At 40.5% G+C, this 16,163-nt stretch overlaps 1 protein-coding gene across 1 annotated transcript in view; it reads right to left on the reverse strand.

Annotated features, from left to right (window-relative positions):
* LOC124605988 (transcriptional regulator ATRX homolog) overlaps positions 1-12,394 on the reverse strand; it is a 493,634-nt gene extending 481,240 nt beyond the window's left edge. Inside the window, exon 1 of the mRNA XM_047137952.1 lies at positions 12,241-12,394. The gene's annotated coding sequence lies outside the window, so the exon portion shown is untranslated. The remainder of the gene's footprint in view (positions 1-12,240) is intronic.
* Positions 12,395-16,163: the final 3,769 nt, after the last annotated feature.

Genomic DNA, 16,163 nt, shown 5'->3' on the forward strand with positions numbered 1-16,163 from the left:
CGAACTTTAAATGTACACTCTGTCATAAATTGACAAATAAAAAGGGGTAGCCGACCTCGAAAGCCCCAAGAGAACAGTGTGCAGAGGGAGCCTGTACTCCAACAGGTATCGTATGCTCTCTCCAGATCAAAAAATATTGCTACCACTTGGCATTTCCTGAGAAAATTGTTCATATAAGTGGAGAGAGCAACAAGATGGTCAACTGCACTACGATGCTTTCAGAAACCGCATTGGGCAGGTGTTAAAAGGCTTCGGGACTCCAACCACCAGGCTAAACGGCAATTCACCACACAATCCAAAACCTTACATACACAACTCGTGAGAGATATGAGGCAATAGCTAGAGGGGAGATGTTTGTCATTTCCAGGTTTCGGAACAGCAACGACAATAGCTCCCCTTCATCTTCTGGGAAATGTTCTTTCGGTCCAAATTCGATTACAAAGGCGAAGGAGGTAACGCAGACTATTGTATGATAAATACAGCAACATTTGGACGTGGACACCATCTGGTCCTGGGGCAGAAGAGTGAGAAGAAGAGAGTGCACGTTGGAGTTCCCGCATGGAGAAAACAGTATTATAGCTTTCACTATTTTGAGAGGAGAAAGCAAGAGGTCGCACTTCCGCTGCACGTTTATTCAGAAGAAAGGCTGGCGGATAATTTGAAGAGCTCAAAAGCTCAGCAAAGTGTTGACCCAATGAGTTAGAAATTGCTGCTGGGTCCACTAAGGTATCATGCATGACAGTGAGCCCAGAGATCGGGGAGAAACTAGACGTACCAGATAACCGTTGAATTTTACTCCAAACTTCTGAGGAGGGAGTGAAGGTGTTAAAAGAGCTAGTAAAGAAGTCCCCACTTGCCTTCTTGCTATCATAGATGACGCGACAGCATCGTGCACATAACTGCTTATAGCAGATACAGTTGGTCAAAGTAGGATGGTGGCGGAAAAAGTGAAGAACATGTCTCCGCTCGCGTACTGCGTCACGGCACGCCTCGTTCCACTAAGGAATTGGGGGGCGTCGGGGCAAATCAGAGGTGCGAGGTATTGAACGTTCCGCGGCTGTAAGAAAAACTTCTGTAACATAAGTGACCTGATCATTGACACTAAGAAAGTGATGGTCATCGAATGTCGCTAGAGAGGAGAAAAGTGTCCAATCGGCTTGGGCAAACTTCCAGCTTCTCGGGCACATAGATGGCAGTTGTGGCTGCAGTCGAAGGACACATGGAAAATAGTCACTCAAGTGTGTATCAGCAAGAGCAAACCATTCAAAGCGCCGAGCTGACTGAACAGTTCCAACCAAAAGGTCCAAATGAGAGAAATTTGTCGTGGAGGCAGACAAAAATGTAGGTTCCCCAGTGTTGAGCCAAACGAGATCCACTTGGTGGAAGAGGTCAATCAATAGAGAGCCTTGCGGACAAGGATGCGGAGATCCCCAAAGCAGGTAGTGGGCATTGAAGTCCACAACCAGCAAAGAAGGGGGCAGGAGCTGACCAAGGAGATGAAGGAGATCAGCTCTTGCCATCAGTGTGGACGATGGAATGTATACGGTACAAAGAGTGAAGGTGTACCCAGAAAGGGAAAGACGGACAGCGACAGCTTGGAAGGAACTGTTTAAGGGGATTGGGTGATAATGGACAGTATCATGGAGAAGAATCTTAAGACCCCCGTGTGCCGGAGTGCCATCAACAGAGGGGAGATCAAACCGGACTGACTGGAAATGAGGGAAAACAAAGCGATTGTGGGGTCGCAGCTTTGTTTCTTGAAGAGAGAAGATGACCAGGGTGTAGGATCATACGAGGATTGACAATTCATCCCTATTGGCTCTAATGTCATGGATATTCCAGTGGATAATTGACATAGGGTGGACAGAAAAGGGATGAATCTTACCACGGTTGCTCTCAACTCAACGACTGCTGAGAGCTGGCGGCCGACGGCGTGGAACGGCATTCAGCCAAGGGCAGAAGATCCTGATCCATAGGTTGTTCGGGGGCAGCTCCTGCTACCAGCAATCGGCGGTTGATCAGCTGCCAGCAAGGCGCCTTGGCGACACAGAAGATGGCCGAGGGCAGTTAGATGAGACACGCTGTGGCGGAGGAGAGGAACTTTGTTTCTTAAGAGCATTCCTGGAAATAGGACATTGAGATGAGGGAGGAATCAATGGTTGTGAAGTCGGGATCCGTAAAAAATTTCGCGAGTAGGCTCTTTTTTGGAAGTCCGGGTGTCTGATTTTGGGGCTCATGATTTAGCAGGAGCCGATGAAGCGTGAGCTGTAGAGTGAGCAGATGATAGTGGGGAGGCTGAATGGGTGACCTATGCACTGGCCGATCTGACGACCGTGGCACTAAAGGTGAGATCACAAGTCTTCATGGCTGTCTCCTTAGTAGACCGAGAAGACACAAGGACAGTGCTATATTTACCTGCTGGGGGCACAGTGGGCTTTCGACTGGCGAATAACTTATGAGCAGCAAATGTAGACACCTTTTCCTTCACTCTGATTTCCTGAATAAGTTGTTCATCTTTGAAAATGGGGCAATCTCTAGAGGAAGCAGAATGGTCGCCCTTACACGTTGGTACGAAGTCCTTGTCAACCCTTTTCATGACTCGATGTACAGCCATAACGGCCTGGTCAGACAGGTAGTTTTGAATTTCCTCGTTGGACGATCCATCAAGTGAGCGTTTATAAACCAGCCCACGTGATGAATTTAAATTGAGGTGCGCTTCCACCCAGACAGAGAAGGTGTGTAGCAGTGGAGTTCGCAGAAATTTTTGTGCTCTGAGGGCACTGACTGTTTCTAACAACAAGGTTCCATTTTGTAATCGGGAACAAGGCTTTACAGGACTTGTAATTGCGTCGACACCTTTCTGAATAATGAAAGGGTTGACTGTGGAGAAGTCTTGAACTCCGTCCAACCGAGAAACAACAAGGAACTGTGGCACTGATAGAAGAACTTCCCATGGTCAACACTTATCTAACTTTCGCTCGTGAGCAGAAATTGTAGACGTAGAGGAAACCATAGCAAAAGTATCCCCCCATGATTACCGGCATCTCCGGTGGCATGCTCCTTCCTCGTGGGGGCCTCACACATCAGATCACACCTTCTGAGAAACGGATGGAAGAACAAATCGACACATTCAGAAGGTACCAGCTTGGTTAATCACCCCTCCCTGAGCCTGGCCATTACAGGGGGTATGTACATGTCATACCTGTCTACATGGGGCGGGGAATTACGCGTTACCCCATCACCGGCTACGCGTGGGTCGACCTTCAGACTCTCACAGGGAGGAAAGAAGGAGAAAGGGAGGAACAAAGAAAAGAAAAGAGGTCTCAAATACCGCAGCAGAGAAGAGGGTAAAGAGAAGAGGCAGGGAAAAGAGAAGGACAAAGGGAGGACAGAGACTTTCCAGCATACAGAGCAAAGAAGAGAGACTATGTATTACAGTTACAAGCATCCATCTCTGGAAGTAGGCACGAAACATACTCCCAAGGAGGGAGAAGGGGTAGGGAAGAGGTGGAGGTGGGGGGATGGGGGGGGGGGGGGAGGATGGGGAAGGATGTGGGAAAGGAAGGTATGCAGCCGGGAAAGGAAAAAGAGCCGCACTAGCTCAGGGTTCCGTGCTCGCCATGCACGTATCCACAAGAGAGTTGTGGGCCCCCTGGGGGGAGTGAAATTAAAAGTAACAATGTCAAGATAAGGGTGCAAGATAAATTCCACTGTTAAGTAAAGGGGAGAGAGTGGACATGTGGAAAAGTACACTGAAGGCCTCTACAAGGGAGAGGAACGGTCTGATGACATGACAGAGAAATGTGAGTTTATATGGAAGACAGAGTGGATCCAATACTGGGTTATCAACAGAAAATTAGAGAGGGTAGCGCATGAGTAGGCCTAATAATAAATAAGAAAATAGAAATGTGGGTAAACTACTATGACCGTATTATCATAGCCAAGATAGCCTTGAAACCAACACCTATCACAGTAATAGAAATTCAAATTCCAATTAGTTCTGCAGATGACAAAGAGATTATTTCAAAAGAAAAGTCATGGTAGGAGGGGAAAACAATACTTTTATTAATGTGTTTCGCCCATCTGGAGCACTATCAGAAAATTTTAAAATGCTGCAACATTTTCATCTGTCACATCTGTGAAGAAAGTTGTATGTACCTTAGGCACATCAGGATTTAATGTGTACACAACAGCTCCCAAAGATATGAATGACTGAAAATTTTCTTATGATGCCCCAGAATGGCAGAACATTTCACGAAAAGTATCATTTTGCGTTTATCATAATACTACCCATGGTCACTGTGCCAGATACACCATGGAGTGGGAATAAGGTAAAAATTTAATTGTTATGGGTGACAGAAACTCGTTAGCTGGAAAAGGAATGAAAGGAAAAATAGTAGAAAAACATGGACTAGGGGAAAGGACTGAAAGACTAAGCCGTCTGGTACAGTTTCACACATAGCATAAATTAATCATCACTAACACTTGTTTTAAGAATCACGTTAGAAGACTGTATATGTAGAAGGAACCTAGGGACACTAAAGGTTTCAGACTGGTTACGTAGTAGCAAGCCAGAGATTTCAAAACCAGATTTTAAACTGTAAGGCATTTCCAGGGTATGATGTGGACTCTGATATTGGTTAAGAATGCACACTAAAAACTGAAGAAACTGCAAAAATATAGGTAATTAAGGAGAAGGGGCTTGGGTAAATTGAAGTAAGCAGAGGTTATTGGGAGGCAACTTTGGATTGGAACAGGGGTAAACAATAGAAAACAAATGGCTATCACTGGGAGACAAAGTAGAGAGGGCAGCAGAGGATCACACAGGTAAAAAAACAAGGTCTATTATTAATCCCTGTATAACTCAGGAGATAGGCTACTGGATTTAATTAATGAAAGAATAAAGTATAAAAATAAAGCAAAGAAATAGGCAAAAGTGAATATAAATGTCTAAAACATGAGTGGCTAAGCAGCAATGGGTAGAGGACAAATGCAAGGCTGTAGAAGCATCCATGACTAGGGGTAATACATGCTGCCCACAGGAGTATAAAAAGATCCTTTGGAGAAAAAGAGAAGCAACTGTATGGATATGAATATCTCACATTGCAAGCCAGTACCACGTACAGAAGGGAAAGGTCAAACGGGGAAGGAATACATAGAGGATCTATTTAAGGGGAACCAACTTGTGAACAATATTACAGAAAGAGATGAAGTAAGTAAAGATGAGGTAGGAGAGCACTGAATGAGCTACAAGGAAACAATGCCCCTGCAGTAGACAGCTTTCCCTCACAATTACTGAGATCCTGTTGAGTGCCAGCAATGACAAGATAAATGAGACATGTGAAGTACCCTCAGGCTTCAAAAAGAATGTAATAATTTTAATTAATAATGAGGAATAATTTAATAAATTTAATTAATTAATTAATAATTTAATTAATAACAAGTGCTGATGTGTCAATACTTCTGAGCCAACAGTTTAATACGCCATGGCTTTGCAAAATGTTGGCATGAATTATTTACTAAAGAACATAAAAACTGGTACAGGAAGATCAGTTTGGTTTATGGAGAAATGTATGAACACGCAGTGCAAAACTGATCCAACAACTTAGAAGGTAGATTGAAGAACGTTACACCTATGTTTATAATATTTGCAGACTTAGAGAAAGATTTTGACTATTTTGACTGGATTACACTCTGAAATTTTGAAGCTGACAAGGATAAAATGCGGGACCAAAATAGTTATTTACAACTTATACAGAAACCAGACTGCAGTTTTAACAGTTGATGTACATGAAAGGGAAGCCATAGTCAGGAATGGAGTGAGACAAGGTTGTAGCCTATTCACAATGTTATTCTGTATGTGCACTGGGCAAGCTATGAAGGAAACCAATGACAAATTTGGAAAATGATTTTAAGCTCAGGCAGAAGAAATAAAAACTCTGAAGTTTGCTGATGGATAGTAATTCTGTCAGAGATTGCAATGGAATTGGAAGAGCAGTTGAATGGAATGGATAGTGTCTTGAAAAGAGGTTATAAGAAAAACATCAACAAAAGTGAAATAAGTGTAATGGAATGCACTCTAACTAATTAGGGCAGAGATGAGGGATTAGACTAGGAAGTTAGACCTTAAAAGTAGTTGAGTTTTATTATTTGGGCAGCAAATTGGCTGATTATGCCCGAAGTAGGGAAATATAAAATTCAGGCTGGCAACAGCAAGAAAATCATTTCTGAAAATGAGAAATTTGTTAACATATAATATAAATTTATGAGTTAGGAAGTCTTTTCTGACAGGATGGTAGCCCTGTACGGAAGCAAAATACGGTCAACTGGCAATTCAGACAAAATGAGATTTTGAAAGATGGAGTATACAAGAATGCGAAATATTAGATGGGCACTTGAAATTACAAATAAGGAGGTACTGGAGCAAGCTGAGAAGAAAAGAAATTTATGGTTGGTTGGTTGGTTGGGGAAAGAGACCAGACAGCGTGGTCATCGGTCTCATCGGATTAGCGAAGGATGCGGAAGGAAGTCGGCCGTGCCCTTTCAGAGGAACCATCCCGGCGTTTGCCTGGAGTGATTTAGGGAAATCACGGAAAACCTAAATCAGGATGGCCGGACTCGGGATTGAACCGTCGTCCTCCCGAATGAGAGTCCAAGAAATTTTATGACACAACTTAATTAAAAGAAGGGATTGATTGTGTAAGACGCACCCTGAGGCTTCAAGAAATTGTCATTTTGGCAATGTAAGCTAATGTGAGGGTGAGAGGCAGTTAAAATTGTAGAGGGAGACCAAGGCTTGCATACAGAAATCAGGTCGGTTGGCTGGCTGATTTGGGAGAGGGGACCAAAAAGCAAGGTCACCGGTCCCATCATATTAGGGAAGAAGGGGGAAGGAAGTCACCTGTGCCCTTCCAAAGGAACCATCCCAGCATTTGCCCAAAGCGAGTTAGGGAAATCATGGAAAACCTAAATCAGGTTGGATGAATGAGGGTTTGAACTGTCATTCTTCTAAATGCAAGTCAAGTGTGCTAACCACTGTGCCATTTCATTCAGTTGTAATAAGGTTCAATCAGATATAGAGTCGAGCAATTACGCAGAGATGAACAGGTTTGCACAGAATAGACTAGTATGGTGAGCTGCATCAAACCAACATTGGACTAAAGATGTCAACAATGACATAAAATTAAATAAATATTACTAGGGTCTTTGCAATCCTGCCAACAATAACAGGACTCCACAACCTTTAGTATAAAATGTTTACCACTGCACACAATACTCATAGCTGAAGTATTGTACAGAGCTTGCAGCTACCATAGAAAAGCCTGCACTAACCAGATCTAGCTTCTTAATCCAGATTCACTAATCTGTACTCAGCTATAACCAACTGACATTTATAATACATGTGCCACTGGGCACTGTAGAGTGAGCAAGTAAGCAAGCAATGTTTTCTTCTAAAATGTCAGCAACATATTCACAAGGCATGTTTGTGAACTCCAAGCAATGAGGATAAAACATTCCAAGAGAGGGAGTTATTGCCTGGTCAATAATAGAACATTATTACTGGCACGCAAACAAAACTTGAGCTTAAATGGCAATAACAAATTAAATGAAGAAATTTGAGCTCATATACATCCTCTGAATATAGAAATGTTAACTACAAAACGAGGGACAGAAAATGAGGAGCCAAAATGACCAAGAACTGTGGTTTAGTAGATGGCAAATAAGAATTACTTTTCTCTTCCTTTAAAGGAGTGGATTGTTGGTTACTTTTGAAGGAGAACATAAAGACATCCATAGGCCTAACTATATTCTGTAAGTCACTAGAAGTCATTTGACAGTAGGTACATTTTGTACAATATATTGGGGCTAGTAGAAATCCTTGGATAACAGAGGAGATACTGGATTTAATTGATGAAAGGAGAAAATATAAAATGGAAGTAAATGAAGCAGGTAAAAAGGAATACAAACGTCTCCAAAATGAGATCAACAGGAAGTGCAAAATGGCTAAGTAGGGACGGCTAGAGGACAAATGTAAAGATGTAGAGGCATGTATCATTAAGGGTAAAATAGATACTGCCTACAAGAAAACTAAAGAGACCTTTGGAGAAGAAAGAATCACCTGTATGAATATCAAGAGCTCAGATGGAAAACCGGTCGTAAGCAAAGAAGGGAAATCAGAAAGGTGGGAGGAGTGTATAGAGGGTCTATACATGGGCAATGTACTTGAGGGCAATTTTATGGAAACGGAAGAGGATGTAGATGACGATGAAATGGGAGGTACGGTACTGTGAGAAGAATTTGACAGAGCACTAACAGACCTAAGTAAGAAAAAGTTCCCGGGAGTAGACAACATTCCATTAGAACTACTGGTAATCCTGGGAAAGCCAGCCATGGCAAAATTCTACCATCTGGTGAGCAAGATGTATGAGACAGGTGAAATACCCTCAGACTTCAAGAAGAATATAATAATTCCAATCCCAAAGAAAGCAGGTGTTGACAGATGTGAAAATTACCGAACTATCAGTTTAATAAGTCATGGTTGTAAAATAGTACCATGAAATCTTTACAGACGAATGTAAAACTGCTAGAAGCCAAACATGGGGAAGATCAGTTTGGATTCCGCAGAAATGTAGGAAGACATGAGGCAATACTGACCCTAAGACTTATCTTAGAAGAAAGATTAAGGAAAGGCAAACCTACATTCCTAGCATTTGTAAACTTAAAACAAGGTTTTGACAATGTTGATTGGAATACTCTCATTCAAATTCTGAAGGTGGCAGGGATAAAATACAGGGAGCAAAAGGCTATTTACAATTTCTACTGAAGCAAGATGGCTGTTATACGAGTCAAGGGGTATGAAAGAGAAGCAGTGATTGAGAAGGGAGTAAGACAGGGTTGTAGCCTATCCCCGATGTTATTCAATCTGTACATTCAGCAAGGAAAAAAAAAAAAAGGAAAAATTTCAAGCAGGAATAAAAATCCACGGAGAAGAAATAAAAACTCTGAGGTTTGCCGATGGCATTGGAATTCTGTCAGAGACACCAAAGGATCTGGGAGAGCAGTTGAACGGAATGGACACTGTCTTGAAAGGAGAATATAAGACGAACATCAACAAAAGCAAAACAAGGATAATGAAACGTCTAATTAAGTTATGTGATGCCGAGGGAATTATATTAGGAACTGAGACACTTGAAGTAGTAGATGAGTTTTGTTATTTGGGCAGCAAAATAACTGATGACAGTCGTAGTAGAGAAGATATAAAATGTAGACTGGCTATAGCAAGGAAAGCATTTCTGTAAAAGAGAAATTTGTTAACATCGAGTGTAGATTTACGTATCAGGAAGTCCTTTCCTAAAATATTTGTATGCAGTGTAGCCATGTGTGGAAGTGAAACATGGATGATAAATAGTTTGGACAAGAAGAGAGTGTAAGTTTTCGAAATGTGGTGCTGCAGAAGAATGCTGAAGATTAGATGGGTAGATCACATAACTAATGAGGAGATACTGAAGAGAACTGGGGAGAAGAGGAATTTGTGGCACAACTTGACTAGAAGAAGGGATCAGTTAGTAGGACACATTCTGAGGCATCAAGGGATCACCAAACTAGTATTGGAGGGAAGCGTGGAGGGTAAAAATTGCTGAGAGAGACCAAGAGATGAATACACTAAGCAGATTCAGAAGGATGTAGGTTGCAGAAGTTACTTGGAGATGAAGAAGTGTGCACGGGGTGGGGTAGTATGGAGAGCCGAATCAAATCAGTCTCTGGACTGAATACCACAACAGCAACAACAACATTAGGGCTTATTCTAGTTCCAGGCATTATATGTTTAAATTTAATCTTTGCAGTATCTACAGTCCTGTCCGATATATAATTCAGACAACCAATTCAGAAGACCTGTTCTCAGAACTTTCTAACTAAATTTCCATGAGATGTTAGATGTCTTACTTTGAATATGTGTTGGCTGAGATATTCCAGCACTTTACAGTCACACTCTCCCACAAGGGAAACATATTAACATTCCTTGTATACAATTGATGAACAAGTCTTATGCAAGAAATATCTTCATTACAATACGTTCTACATCAATATTCCACTTCACACGACCACAAATGATCTATCCTACTCTATATGTGCCTCATTAACCTTGTTTCTCAAATCCACTAGATGGTTAGGCTTCATGGAGTTTGTAACTTATAACATATCTTTATTTGTCAGTCTCTGCACCCAACTAAAATTTGCGCAGACTTTCCTCAGACAATAATTAGGCTACTCAATGTGACAGTGTCATATGCAAACATTTTAAGATTAGAACTTACATTACCTGCTCTACATGCCATGGCCAACAATACCTGTGTCACATATTTACAACGTTTCTTCACAAGTAGCACAGTGTACCTCTGGTATCACTATTAGAATGATGACTGTTGGTAAGACTCCATATAAGCTGTAATTTCTCTGATTTTGTCAGAATGAGATTTCATGATATACATGCGGATACAATGGTCAACAGTTCTCTAAATACTCACTCTCAAAATTTCAGTAGCGACCCTGGTGGTGGAGTGCTAATCTCTATTATCCAGAATTTCACTAGTAACTTAAAACTGATGTAATCTTAAAATATAACCGTCTTCTAAACTTCGTACGTTAATACTTTTAGAAATAGTTTCCACTTCCTGAAATGGAAGTTTCATACTGTAACCTCCAGTTTATAAATAATATCGTCATTAATTTGCATCTTCCTCATGTCATATGAGCTCCTTTGCTCACCCAGCTGTATTTCATTTGTAAGTTTAGTAGACAGCTGACCTTCCATCTGACCTTCACCAGCAAGTTTGAAGTGTCAAGTAAGTTTTATATGTATTTTAACAGTTTGCCTGTTCTGTGTCTTCTCCTTTCTTAAAATCTACATTGAAGGATTACTTAGATAAAACAGAGTAGGGATTAATAAAAATTGTTGCACAAATAAATAATAATAATGATCATAAAACATCCAACATAACACCTTCACTTTGTTTTTTTCCTTTCTAGAAATACTCATTCCCAAGCTATGCATAGCACAATACTAACACCTCTTCCCCTTTCTGAGTGCAACATCTCACTCATTATGGAGGGATGCTGAGTCAATTTTTCAGGATAGCAACTGGGAAGTTGCGGTACAGAAAATGGCCCAGAGATCACCTCTGTGTGTGTGTGTGTGTGTGTGTGTGTGTGTGTGTGTGTGTGTAGCGAGATATGAGTGAATGGTGTGGCATTACATTATATAATAAGTAGTTTGTAAAAAAAACTATTGTCTACCAGGAGTAAATCTAATGATTATGTCTAACTAGAAGTCCGTAAACGTGTGTATACGAATTAGCTCATCTTAAATTTGTTTAAACTTGTAAATACTTTGACACGTCCGATATCCTTGTAAAAAGATATCCACGGATGAATAAAGCTACTCCTACTTCTAGCCCTCTCCTGCTAACACACATTTGTAGTTTCCCTTTCACCAGAGAAAATTTTCATACTGTATCATTCATTCGTAATTTATCAGCAACACACCTTTTCAAAGAACAGTTCACCATAAACCACTATTTCACATATGAATATATGTCCCTAAAAGTATAAGTCTATATTTTTCAGTAGCTACACTTCATGATACCTCTAACTTGCATAGTTTTCTTTTCCTTGTGCAAAATGCACTATGTGCTGCAGCGGAGTTGATATATCCCGCGCCCAACGTATTTACATTTTTGTTCACCTCGCCACAAACTGAGTAAACGTATAACTGATCTGAATCAATTGCCTCCTCGTACGTTCTTTCTGCCTACGGCGTACTCTTCTTTTCTTCCGTAAGGCAGAGTACAATATTCTGTCATCAGTATAAGTCAATTGTTGACAAAACCAGTGTGCTCATTATTAGGCATAAAATAAAAGCCACGAAATATTAGTGGGCTCAATACACCTCAAAACTGTCTGAACTCAATGCTAAATCAAACCGGAATTCAACTGCAAACTTGCAGTTTGAACGCACTTTCAGTGGACGCTCACAATTTGTCATACGATGCCGACAAGGGTGTTGTATTGACGTACTGAGAAGTACGTGAATACTTGAAGAAAACAGACAAATGATATTTGGGGGTTTATAGAAATATCTTTTCATACGTCCGCAACAATAGTAATATAAGCTATTCAAGAAATAATTTAATGAGACACACAAACTGCGTATCAGACATAAATTACAGTTGAGTATATCACCTCTTCCCTTGTCAGTGAAACCTAATGACTGAGATAGGAAGTTTCAAATTCCGCTATCACCACCGAAATGTAAACACAGCGCAGAAAACAACACACAAGCACTTGTCACAAACACGATGGCACCACAACAGCTTTCAAAATGTTCTCGCTAAGTTGCCTTTTTCCTTTTCTAAATCGATTTACATTCGACCAATGATCGATACATGATGACCTAACATTGGACTTCAAGTATGTATTTATTTGCATTATTTTGCCCATGTATATGAAAGAACTTCGATATTCAGCCGAAAAACAGATGTATTGCGACCACTGATATATGTTCGATATACTTTATGTCTTAAGACCGTTGATAGTTTCAACTTATTCCTGTTAACTTTTTGTTAGAACAAATAAAACATTAAACGTAAGTAACGTTTCGCATACACAACTAGTTTGAAAAATATATTTTTATATGTTGCAGTTTAACCCTTTCAAGACGGATTTTTTAAATTTTATATAGAAACTTCTTCTTTTGACCATATAGTGTTTTATTAGTATTGATAATATTACGAATACATTTTTGTCAATTCTGAATTCACTTCCTGCGATAAGGCCCTGGGACACTGATGTCCCAGTAGTCGTATTGAGTGGGACACCGGTGTCCCACTAGGCTTACCGAGTGGGACAAACGTCGCCCCACCAGTACCCAACAGCAATAGCGGTTACTAAAATATGTATAGAAAACAAGATGTATACAAGCAGTTTTTTATTACACTAGTTAGTAACAACTTTTAGAACACATTCACTATCAAAGAATGACACATGTCTGATTTATTATAATTACATATGATACGTTGCAAAGCACTTTTTGCATGATGGATGCTGGCACATTCTGCAGATAGTTTTTGTTAGCGTTTCCTTGTTGTTGCTGCAACACAAAACACACCTTCTTCTTGTAGGTCCTTCTTCAGGGAGGTGTAGCAGCCCTACATTCTGCATACCTCTTGCTCTCTTAGAAGGGCGCCCAGTTGAGGATTTCCACTGTACCTTGGCAGTCTTTTGTCCCTTGGCAATCATCTGCTCTGTTAGGTTGACTAGAAAATGTTTTAGTTGCACTGTTTTGTGTTGAATTTTCTTTTTTAAAATCCAGGCATTTACAGCACTAGTTAGCAACAGTTTGTAGAACGCTTTCTTCCACCCTTTATCAGATTTTCTGTCCAAATCATACAGTTTACTCATCTGATCAGCCAAGTCCACGCCACCCATAAGGTCGTTATAAGTTTTCAGTGCCACTGGACACTCTGCAACCAATTTAGATTCATCTTTTGCTTTTTTGTTCACTGTACACACATCATTAGAACGACAGTTACTGACCAACATTACTTCTTCAGTGTCCTGCCATTTACACCACAACGTACCAGAAGAATTGCAAAGGAACTCACATTCCCCCCGAGCAAGTTTTTTTGTTGACTTTGGCACATTTTTCCTGTTAGCCATACATGTATCAACAGCTGCAAACAGCAAGGTATCCATCAAACAAATTGATGTAAAAAATATATCAAATGACAACATTACATTAGTGTCTCTAATTGTTTTTGAGAGCTGCAGAACTACACGTTCACCCAATGTGCCATCCATATTATTTGCATCCTTTCCAAAATATATGTTGAAGCCATATGTGTAGCCTGTTACAGAATCGCTCCTCATCCATATCTTTATTCCACGCTTCACTGGCTTCATAGGAAGGTATTGTTTCAAGGCTGACCTTCCTTTGAACTTTATCATAGACTCGTCAATGCTTTGTGCTGTATTTTCCGACCTCGCTTTCTGAAAAGTGTTTTTCAGACAAGCGTCTATTGGCTCTAGGTAGTAAAGCTTATCAGCTGTGTCTGGTTTATCAGGGAAATTGAAGTACAGTGTAGAAAGTAACACTTTGCACCTATCTCTGTAAATTGCTCTTTTTATAGCAACATTTCCCATTGAAGTAATGTGTGACCAATAGTCCGAAAATGAGGGCACTCTACTGTAACACATTACGAGCATAACACCAAGAACCAACCTAATTTCTCCAGGATCTGTGCTCCGGACTGTGGTTTTCTTTATCAATTTTAGTCTCTGATTCGTACACTGAGAGATAAATATAAAAAGACTGGGGGAAAATATTTTCTCAAAGACGTCTAGTTCTGAAGCACTCCTATCCAATTTTGCTAATACAGCTGGAATTACCATGTTTGGCATAGTCTTTAGAGGTCTGAACATTGCATCTACCTTTGACCACAACACTACATTGTCAGTTGAATCTCCGACGTACGAAACCTCATTGTTGTCTTGGTCACTGTCATCAGAATCACTCGTGTTAGAAGCACTGCTATCATCTGATTTAGAACTGCAAGAGAAGTCAGGATCATCAACACAGTCATCATTGTCTTCATCAAGCAACTGCAAGATACGTTTATCCATATTGGAAGCCACCCTTGATTCAATCCTGTTCAAATGGCTCTGAGCACTATGGGACTTAACTTCTGAGGTCATCAATCCCCTAGAACTTAGAACTACTGAAACCTAAGGATATCACACACAGCCATGCCCAAGGCAGGATTCGAACCTGCGACTGTAACAGTCGCGCGGTTCCAGACTGAAGCGCCTAGAACCACTTGGCCACTCCGGCCGGCGATTCAGTCCTGTGTCAGTGTTTCTGAAACGGTAAAGAATATAGAAACTATTAGAGTGTGTTATATAGAGAACTGGTGAGACAATGATGTCCCAAGAAAAAGAACTACTGGGACATATACATCCCAAGTCGCAAACACACTATTTCTGTTTTTTTTTTTTCACATGATAAACTTTCAAAATCTGTAGATAATACTTATATATGACACTCACGTTTTCGTAGCTCTATTGCAATTATTTTCTTCAAGAAACGATGCAAATGTCACCATGAACATGTGATTTATTCACAACTATGCCGCCATGACAGTTTCACAAGTGCTGCCAACACTCCAGGCACAAGGAGGGAAGTTTAAAAGACTGTAATGTGCAAATTCATTGTTAAATTGGGACGCATTTATCCCAACAGTCTACTTGGAACTTCTTGTGGGAAATATATATCCCGTTAGGTTCGAAAGGGCTAAATATGTTCTCTTTACTGGCAACATTTAATCACATAATGTACAAGGAAGGACACCCATAGCGTGCATTCACAGGCGGCAACGGTGACAATAACTTTAATAATACAATGTATTACCTAATTATAAGCACACATTCATTCAACGGTATCTAAATAAAAAACCCTTACATGTCTTCGAAAGAAACAGAACTAACACTGTCTTTACATTACATTCCTGGCAGAGTATTGTGAGGCGAGCCATGTGTCTAGAGTACAGTGGCGAGAGAGTCGAGTGCATACCTCCATTGCTCCATGGCCAACGGTCCGCGTGCTTGATTTTTGATCACAAGCAACATGGGCACATAATAGAGAGTAATGGAATGTACCAATAATAGTAACACACTGCTCGGTTTGCGAGTTTGCCGAATCCGTGTGAAAGTATGTTGAGGTACCAGGGTGCCAGATAGTATGTAGTAATATAATACAGATCTATGTCTACATGTATTTTAGAAGAGCTTTTGTCTAACCCGTTTTGTGTACATGCTTTCTCAGAAGAGGAGATAGTTAAAAATAGACGACCAACACCAGAACTATTGAATTTGGTCCAAAAGACCAATAAATCACTAGAGGTTTTTGATCTAGTATTTGCACCAAGTAACGCTGACTTAAACGTGGTGTTTTGCTGATGTTGACTGTTGCTTGGAAAGGATAGAAATGCTGGTTGGACCAAAACTGGGTTGACACATTTAGCGATAACCAAGCACACACTACCTGTTAACCATCTACAACGTCCATAGCTATAACTGCGTTGGGGGAAAATATCTCTACACAGTCAAAA

This window comes from Schistocerca americana, chromosome 3 (assembly GCF_021461395.2).
Source record: "Schistocerca americana isolate TAMUIC-IGC-003095 chromosome 3, iqSchAmer2.1, whole genome shotgun sequence".
NCBI classification, from domain to species: domain Eukaryota; kingdom Metazoa; phylum Arthropoda; class Insecta; order Orthoptera; family Acrididae; genus Schistocerca; species Schistocerca americana.